At 35.9% G+C, this 10,122-nt stretch overlaps 1 long non-coding RNA gene across 1 annotated transcript in view; it reads right to left on the bottom strand.

Annotated features, from left to right (window-relative positions):
- Positions 1 to 666: 666 nt before the first annotated feature.
- LOC138159625 (uncharacterized) overlaps positions 667 to 10,122 on the bottom strand; it is a 19,162-nt gene continuing 9,706 nt past the window's right edge. Inside the window, exons 2-3 of the long non-coding RNA XR_011167929.1 lie at positions 6,479 to 6,591; positions 667 to 3,581 (exon numbers count right to left, since the gene is read on the bottom strand). This is a non-coding gene — a long non-coding RNA (uncharacterized lncRNA). The remainder of the gene's footprint in view (positions 3,582 to 6,478; positions 6,592 to 10,122) is intronic.

The following is a 10,122-nucleotide window of genomic DNA, read 5'->3' as shown; positions in this document are numbered from 1 at the left end:
AAGCTAGTAATCTTAGTTATTTGAGAAATCTCTCTGCATTTTTCTCTGTGACTTTCTTTCCTTCTCTGTCTCCATCATTCTCTGTGTCTTTTCTATTTATTTCTCCTTTTACAGTCATTGACTTTGAAAGTTAGCTAAGTACAAAAATATAAACATCACCCCTCCCACACACCAGTACCTTGAGGCACATTCTTCTCAATACTACTTCAGTCCCAAGGGAGATTGGCTCAAATTAAAAACATTAACCTCATCTATTTTATTTCCAAATGTAGCATCCTTGATGGATATATGAGTCCATATCTTTGCTACCACTTGGATAGGTCAAGCAACTAGCATAGTACTTCAATCATCACAATTCAGCTTTCTGAGAATCTGAGCAAAGAATCTAGCTCCCATATGGTTGAGAGTGCTTTCTCCTGAAGCTTACAAGGTTATAATTATATGCAATTTCCTTCACTTAAAAACTGTAGACACCATAGGGACATAAGTAATGGTATGGCCATGGACTCTCAGGTTTTACTGGCTCCAGGTAAGAGATCATCGAGCCCTTCAACCACCAATGGTGCCACAGCATCTCATACCCCTTCTCCCATGCCAGTCAGTAGAGGAGGGATCAAACCAATGACTATTTCCTTTCTCCTCTACCATTGTATGTCATTGCATATTTAAGGTACTTCTGATAAATGTTTGTAGAATCATTGAATAAATGAATGAATAGAAAACCTATGCGTATGGTATAGTATATGCAAGTACTATCCAAGATCTGTAGCTATACCAGGACCTATGGGTATACCTTGGTATAAACACATGTTGTCAAGTGATATATGAACTCAGGGAAGAGTTGCTGGAGTACATGAAATTTCCATTCAAACTTCAATGCTGTAATGAAAAGTTGAAGGAAAGAGGCAGAGTTTTTCCAACCCCAATGAAAGCACTTCAAGTAATGACTGAGACACTTGTGGGAAGGTTTATTGTTTTTTCCTCCTTTTCCAGTCTTAATCTCCTTGAGAACAAGATCTCTGAGCTGTGTATTGTTCATAGAAAATGCTTAAATTAAAAATAATTGGCATTTCAAAAAGTTTTTAAAGCTTAAAAATTGATTCAATGCATTACATCTGAGTCTCACATCAAACATGAAGTAGATAGGACCAATATTATACCAACTTTATGCTTAACTATCAGGTGACAGTGCTAGTCACTGAAATGATCCAATTCAGTTGGAAGGATAAGGAGTTAAACTGATACATATTGTCAGTTCTGATGCTTGATTCCAAAGAGGATAAGTGTTGGAGAAGCTTTAATCTCTTTATGGTTATTAGAAAGTGGAAACATTTGTATACACCACCTTTGCTTCTCCCTGGGTGTCAGAACCAACTTCCTATCTTTGTTATATATTATTGATTTACTCAGTCTAAGTTAGGTCTGTTTCCACTCTTACTATCAAAACCCTTCTGCTTCTCTGGGTTTGTTTTATTTTATTGAACCCTACTCATTTGGCTTTGAATATTGAAGTTAATTCCCCATGGTGTGTGTGTGTGTGTGTGTGTGTGTGTGTGTGTGTGTAATGTTTGAATATTGTGCACAGTATTTATTTTTTCCATAGAATTAATAAATATAATAAAGCATAATATAGTAAAGCATTTCTTTTGTAATGCAATGTTTTCCAGACACAGGAAGCTTACAGATACTGTATAGACTACTCAAAATACAGGAAACAAAAAAAAAATTTAAAAATCAGATGTTTAGTCCTGATGGCACCTCCTCATGGACATAGTATAAAAACAATAATGCATGAAATACAATGAATTGTCCAAATAGAAATCCCGTGCACGAGTCCAGTAAGGTCAATTGTTAGACAAAGACTCACAAATTCAATAGCTGGGACATCTCACACTGCATATAAAAGGGTCATAAACTCAAAAATTGTTGAGCTCCAACTCCTAAAGGCCAATGATGTTTTTTTCATTTTGTTTCCTGTAACTAATAGGGACTTTCAACCACCCACTTCTTAACATAATTGTCTCACCCTTTATGAATCAGGGAACATTACCCCAATGACAGGTCCTAATAAGGAGGAGCAAGAAATAGCCAGGAAGATTTTTTTTTTTACCATAAGTCCATTTGATTCTTCCACTGCTTCCCATAGAACCAGTCTTTTCACACTACTTCTATGTTCCTTTCTACAAGAAGAAAGAGCTGAAATACTCAGAATATAAGACAGAGGGACACACACAGCAAGAAATGTGCTAAATAGCAAGAAGGAATACAAACTGTGATGTTAGATGACTTGTTCAGAGAGCTAATAAATATAAGGGGTAGGATTTAAATCCAGGTCTTTCTAAATTCCAATAGGGTATTCTCTATATCCTTTGAGATGTCCCTTAAAACAAATTTATTTGTCTAATGTAAAAAATATGGAAAGAATGAGAGAGAGGAGTGAGCCTAAAGCTAAGGGGATAATAATGATGAGGTGGCTTGAAAACTGTGATTAGAGATTTGTTTTAGACATTATATATGTATAATTGGAAAATGTACTGGACTTGATTTTTTGAACTATATCCAAATATTGATTCAGATACTTTCAGGTCAGCTTTTCTTCTTGTAACATGTTTAGAAAAATAAATGCATTTCCTATTTCACTGAATGGTCATGAGGAATGTTCTTATAATGAATGAGATGTATAAAAGAATAAACAAAAAATAAATCTAATAAGTGTTTTCTATTACCCAAACACTGTCTAAGCCATAGATATAAAAGAAGAAAAAAGTAACACAATCTTAAATCTTTTCTAATCAGCAAGTCTTTGCTAAGAACTTACTATGTACAAACCATCACTCTATCAATCATCCACCTCTCTATATCTATGTCTATAAATCCAAATCTATTAAAGATATATTCCAATATCTACTCCAAATGGATTATATCCCTTTTTAATGGTTGTCAATTAGACAGATACAAAGTTGACCTCAAGAATGTTTTTTAAATCTCTTTTAACATTGGTGATATAGAACATAAGATATGTTTGCTAATATTTCAAATTTCTTCTTTTCAAAACTTTTCACATCCTTTAACAACTTCTCTAAGGAAATATCTCAGATTTAAATGTTTCTGCCAATTTACTATATACTTTAGAATTTATTTGAGATATTCAATGCAGAAATTTATGGTCTGATCAGCACATATACAGCTGGCCCTCTCTTCTTTAAACTACCTATTCCTGTCATTCATACCACCATTCTAAGGTGAAATCAATGAAACCTGCCATTAAGCGGTAGGAACATTGACATTACCTACAACATTTCATGCACTTTGAAATGAACTTCAATCTTTGGTCAACTGTTGATATAGAAGATAAGAATATAAACATAAGTCAATCTAAAGCAAAAGGGACACTGAAAGAACCTCTTTTTCTCTTTAGTTGATCCACATGGGGAAAAAGAAACGGACTTTTCTAAAGTTGCTTGGTTTCTTTCCAGTATACTCCTCCCATTAATTTATATAGGTCACATCAAGTTCAGCAATAGAGTGGAATATATGCCTAGTCTTGCAAATTTCTGGAAAATTTCCATGAAGCAGATGTTCTACAGAAAAAGAGAGAGAGAAAAAATACTTAATTTTGTATTATCTTTAAATTTTGTATATATCTTTTGTATTCTCTTAGCAGTGTGCATCCAAGTGTTTCATCCCATCAAGTGAGGTCAGGAGTAGTCAGTGACTGACAAAGCCAATAGTGAAGACATTCTGTTTTTCTGTATGACTTTACACTGTACGAGGAAGGATTGGCCATTTTCTTCTTGTTATGGGTTTTATTACTTTATTTTAACTTTTTCTTGTTTTATTGTTATGGACTAGGGCCTAGGCATAGGCACTGCTTGTCCTTCAGTTATCTTCTTGAAAGTCCTAGAGCATTCTTTTCTAACCTTATCATCTTTCATTTAAAATTAACCACTCAAAATTAGACTGGTCTCCTTTGAGATCCTATGCCTATGCTACCCCCAGGCTTAGTCAAATTATACTGTCAATTGGACTACTTTTCCTTATTCTCAGGTCTGCAATTGGGACCAGTATCTTTTTAGTTCCTCTCAACAGGTTAATTCCAGGTGTGTCAAATGCTATTAAAGGAAGATCAATTGATTGTGAAAACACCTTAGAGACCACCCAGTTTAGTTTATGCACTTGTAGATTAGGAAAATGAGGTTCTAAAAGGTGAAATGATCCACTCAAGTTTACATGAGAAAAAGCATGATTTTACTGTTATTCTACATAACCATTAAGTCAATGTCATTTTTGTTGATTTTTTATTTTATTTTTAATTAATGGAATGAAACAAGAAGTTCCATAACATAATACAATAAAATGGTTTTTCATTACTACATGTTCAATGATTATGTGTTATCACCTCCCTCTCATTTCTGACACTTTAAAACTTTTGGTCTTCAAGAAAAAAATATTTCCCCGCTGTCATACATATTTTCTTCATGTATAAAATGAGGTTAATATTAGCCAATCAAGTCTATATCATTGAAATCATATGAGATACAAGTGAGCTGTTTTGAGGATTGTGTAAAAATAGTTTTATAAATCATTGGGTTAAGTAGTATCTTTCTGTATATATGAAACATTGAATTCTTCCCCACAGTCTTCAAATTGCCATAATAGCCTTTATTTTAGTAGATTCTTCTTATTGTAGTGGCAAGCAGAAGATGTAAATGAACTAGGTGGATGACTGAATGATATGTTTCTGGAATCTGAAGAAATAAAAAAGATAAATTGTGCTAAAGGGGCAAGTTTGAAAATATGCAGTCATCAATAAACTGGGCTGAGCCCTAGTTTGATAAATCTAAAACTATAAAGATTAATTTTGCCCAAGATTGGGGCTTGGATTCTAAAAGAACTGATTTGAGGTCTAGGTCTCAAGTATAGTGGAGAGTGAGCTGGTCCAGGTGGGTTAGAGAAGGGTTAGTAATAACTGTTAGATGTCCTGTGTGGATGACTAGATTGGATTTGAATCTAAAAGATTATATGGTGTCTGTACCAAGTGGCTGAGGAAGGTGCCCATACCACCACCATCTTTGTCTTATTTAAGTCAATGGTGCTCATGTTGTGCTTGAACTTGTACGAGCCTCCATTACCTGCCACAGAGTAGGATGAACCATCCCCAAATTGTTAAACAACATTAGGCTTTTGGTAAGGTGGGCATAATTCCCTTTTAATGAAGATGAAAGAGGCTCTACAATTTCACTCTACAAATTCCTTTTATAAGATTAACAGTGGATTAGTACATGTAACAGGGTACATCAATGTACTTTGCTGATGTAATTTCTCCACATAAATGAGGTTAGGGATTGTGCTTCTGTGGGAATAATGATGGAATAAAAGTATCTTGGAAAGACTATGGAGCATGTGTAGAAATTCTATAAATAGGTTTAGATTGCTTAACTATGTGATTAGGAGGAATTTTTTAAAATTGTTTTTGTAGTCTGAATTTGAAACATCTGAAAAAAATGAGTCAAAAGTAGCTAAGATGTCTCTCTGGTCTCAGTGAACTTGACTGCTCTGCTTTGCATTATAGTACTTAGCTCATGGCCTCTGCTCACTAACATATGAAGGCATATGGCCTCAAGAAAAATGGCCTTTGCTGCTGCTTTAAAAATTTTTCCATTCAAAATGAGTGGGTTGAAGCCTACCATTTCTTAAGTTGTAAAAAAAAGAGTGTGGCCTGGTATATTGGTATTCTGAAGTCTGGGTTCCCAGACAGTGAGGGGTTGATGCTATGGGGAGCAAAGAATAATATTAAACTTGAGGATCCAACTCAGAAGTAATTGCAATAAGGATTTATCCAGACATCATGCCACATCTAAGTACGAATGTGATAAAGAAAAACAATATTATGTATGATTTGTGCTAAGAATGAACTTTTGCTCCACCAAGACTGAGGGGAGTATAGGGAATAGTATACCCTCATGTAGTGGAGGATATTTTTACATGCAATTTCCCCCATATTTTCATTGTAAAATCTACTTAAAAGTAAAATAATTGGGGGAATATTCACTGTCACCCTCATATGGAGGTAAAAAAAGCTATGGAAATTTGAACCAATGGTAGTAGATATGAGATGTCCCAAACCCTTCTAGTTATGTCAGAAAACTGAGGAGCAGATAAGCCTGGTCAGGTTCTAAGGGAAAGAGTCAGAAACTGCGCTTTACATAATATCACTATGTGACTAGTGAAAAAGATAGATGGTTGCAGAAGGCTTACAATGTATTACAGAAAGTTGAATAAAGTCTTTATGCCAACTTCTATGGTTATTCTAAACCTTGAAAATGTAGTAGTCTGTGTAATACAGGAAGAATATGAGTGGTATGACATTATCAATCTTGACAGAGACTTTTACTTCTATTCTGTCACTGAGATTAAACAGATTAGTTTTACATTTGAAAGAGTTCTGTAAACCTTCTACTTTTTTCCTTAGTGTTACCTTGAATTCTCCTTTATATATCAACTGTCTGTTGGACACAGACATGAAATAAGTCTCTTTTTCCAAAGTTATCCTCGGTGAGGATAGATGGTGCAGTAGAAAGGGTGCCAGACCTGTAATTAGGAAGATGTGAGTTCAAATACATTCTCAGATAATGATTGTAAGTTATAGCAATTCAATTAACCCTGTTTGCCTCAATTTCTTCATCTGTAAAATGAGCTGGAAAAGGAAAGGGCAAATCACTCCAATATCTTTGTCAGGTAAGCCCCACAAAATCAGACATGACTGAAAACAGCTAAACAACAATGAAAAGCCATCTTCAACACTCTATTGATGATGCATTATTGACTTGGAAAGAAGAGGCCATGGTGACAGAGGTCATAGATAGATGGTAGTTCACATGGGAGATGAAGGGTTAGAGATTAAGCCTAATGAGTGGGGGAAAATATACAAATAAATGCACACAAAAGGAGCTATATGTGGGATAAATAGAAAATAATTAAAATAAGCAAGGTAATAAATTTAAGATGTTTTGGGGAGAATTTAGGTGAGTGTTAGAGGTAATTTAAAAGAAAGCTAAGGAAGTTAACAGGAAATTATTAACATAGGGAAAGAACTAGTATGAGAAGGGGTTAGGAAAGGCTTCCTGTGCAAGACAGGATTCTGGTTAGAACCTGAAGCCAGGGAAGACAATAGGCAGAAATGCAGAGGGACACCATTCTGGGTATGGGGGCCAGAAAGAAAAATTTCCCACAGTTTAGAAATGACATTTCTCCTTCATGAAATATTCAGGAGGCAGTGTTATTGGACTTAAGAATATGTATCCAGAAGTAGTATAAGAAAATGAGTTTGCGGGGCAGCCAGGTGGTGCAGTGAGTAAGAGTGCCAGCCCCAGAGTCAGGGGACCTGGGATCAGATACTTAACACCCACACAAAATAACTGGCCGTGTAACCTTGAGCAAGTTACACTGATTGCTTTAAAAAAGAAAGAAAGAAAGAAAATGAGTTTGAATATCAAACAGTTGCTTTTATATTTGATCCTGGAGGTTATGGGGAACACATGGAGTTTATTGAATAGAGAGGTGACAGGATCAGCTATGAATTCTAGGAAAATTTCCTTAGTGACTGATTATCTTTTTGTTGATGAATTGGAATGGGGAGATACCTGAGTTAATCAGACTCAACAAGAGTGCAACAATTATTGCAGTAATCCAGGCATGAGGTGACGAAGGCCCGTAATAATGTGGCAGCAGTGTCAGAGGAGATAAGGGGAATATTTAAGAGTTACTGCAAAGATGATATTGACAGACCTTGACAACAGGCCCAGGAGATCCCCAAGTAAAGCAAAAGAGAAGAGGTCCCAGGACAGAATCTTGTTGATTAGCTATGACTAAAGGATGTGATATGGGTGAAGACCCAACAAAGGAGTCAGGGAAGGACCAGTCACTTTGGAAAAGAATCAAGAGAGCATGTTATCTCAAAAAACTTATAGAAAATATGTTATGGATATGAGGGGTTAGAGATACTGAGGAGTATCTCTACTCTTCAGTAGAGGATGACCCTAGGTTTCAAGCTCAAGGGACTGAGGTGATTTTGCCCTCTATAGTAATAGGGAAAGTATATGTCTATGAGAGAGAGGAATTTAGGGGGAAAGAGAATGAATTCTATTTTGTGGGTAACAAAATTATGCAATCTTCAAGAAAAGAACAGTGAGGCAGAGACCTGAACCAATGACCATTTATTGAAGGGACCAAACCCTTTCAATGAATGGGACCTCATATCTTCCTCATGATTTGATATACTCCCTTTCTATAGGGTCTTACTTTCAAAGACCATGATTCCCAGACACACAGAAGAGACAAAGTAAAATGTTGACTCTCATTGATTGATAGACCCTGATTTTGACCCTTCAGGAGGGCCAGAAATAATGTATCATCATGGGGGTCACAGAATGGACAAAGTAAGGGTCTTCTCCACTAAGTAGTAATAAGATGCATCTATCCTCATGTCAGACAAGGTAAGCTGATCTAGAAATATTAAAATAAGTTGAGGAACTTTCTGTTTCATTTTAAGAAATCCCACCCATGCTCTTTGGGCAGAACATGATCCTCTAAGGGTAGGGGAAAGAAGAGGAGAGAAGAGAAGAGAGGAAGAGAGAGGGGCTGAGTTGAGATAGACAACAGAGAATTTATAGATTTTAAATTAGGACTAATATAAAACATCTATCATAAAATATGAATTAATAGATGTTTTTCTCGTACAATTTTTTTTTAAGCAATCGGGGTTAAGTAACTTGCTCAAGATTACACAGCCATTTATTTCTGGGTGTGGTGCTGAGTATCTGAGCCCAGATTTGATCCCCAGGTCATCCTGACACTGGAGCCGGTGCTCTTACTCGCTGTGCTACCTGGCCACCCCTAAGCAATTGGGGTTAAGTAACTTGCTCAAGGTTATACAGCTAGGTGTTTCTGGGTGGGTGCTAAGTGTCTGAGACTGGGATTCTATCTCCAGGTCATCCCGACACTGGAACTGGTGCTCTTACTCTCTGTGCTACCTGGCCGCCCCTCGTACAATTCTTAAATGACTAAATTGACTAAATGTAAGTTACTTGATGAGTGTATCACTGATGATTGATGACCATCATTAGCCCTACTAAGTCACAGTGAACTAATTAATACTGATTGGAATAAAATAAGGGGAAATAAATAATTTATCTTTATTTTGGACATATTTAGTATAAGATGCCTATTGGGCATTTAGATCAAGATGTCTGAAAGTCAGTAGGAGATGAGGTACTGAAAGTCAGCAGAGAGTTTCTTATAGGAGAGTTAGATTTAGGAATGATCAGCATGGAAACCATACTTGAATCCATGGTAACTGATGAGATCACCCAGTGAGGTAGTAAGAAAGCTAAAACAAAAGAGGGCCTAGGAAAGAACTATATGAAACACCTGTATTTAAAGAGCATAATATGGATTAGAATTGACCAAATAATTCAGAGGAGTAACAGTAAGAGTGTTAAGAGGAAAACCAGATAAGACTGATTGTCAGGAGACTTAGAGATAGAGCTATCAGGATAATAAGGATTGTTTTTAAAAAAAGGTCATTGGATTTAGCAATTAAAAATCATTGGTGAATTAGGAGAGAGCAGTTTTAGTGAAAGCAATGTATAAATGTGAGTCATTAGAATTATGAGTATCATTTTAATTTTAGATGAAACCTTTTATCACTAGTCCTTCACAATTTTTTTCCATCCAATGCTTTAATCAGAGCATAAATGTGACCTTCGCTTATTTTGTTTCTTTTTTTTTTCAAGTCATGTTTTTATTGATGTCTTCTGTTTCTTAAAAAATCTTAGGCATCTCAATTTATTTTCCTTTCTTCTTCCCAATGAACTTTCCCATGTAGAAAATTGTGAGTTTAAATCCCCTAATAATACAAAAGGAAAGTTAAAAGTGGAAGGAAGGAAGGAAGAAGGAAAGGAAGGGAGGAAGGAATGAAGGAAGGAAGCAAGGGAGGAAGAAAAGAAGGAAGGAAGGAAAGAAGTGAGGAAGAAAAGAAGGAAGGAATGAAGGAAGGAGGGAAGGAAGGAAGGAAGGAAGGAAGGAAGGAAGGAAGGAAGGAAGGAAGGAAGGAAGGAAGGA

The sequence above is a fragment of the Petaurus breviceps genome, unplaced genomic scaffold (genome assembly GCF_028583685.1).
Source record: "Petaurus breviceps papuanus isolate PSGF00001 unplaced genomic scaffold, PetGlider_PUasm1.0 176, whole genome shotgun sequence".
Lineage (NCBI taxonomy): Eukaryota > Metazoa > Chordata > Mammalia > Diprotodontia > Petauridae > Petaurus > Petaurus breviceps.
The sequence above is the reverse complement of the archived record's forward strand: the minus strand, read 5'-3'. Positions and strand labels throughout refer to the sequence as shown.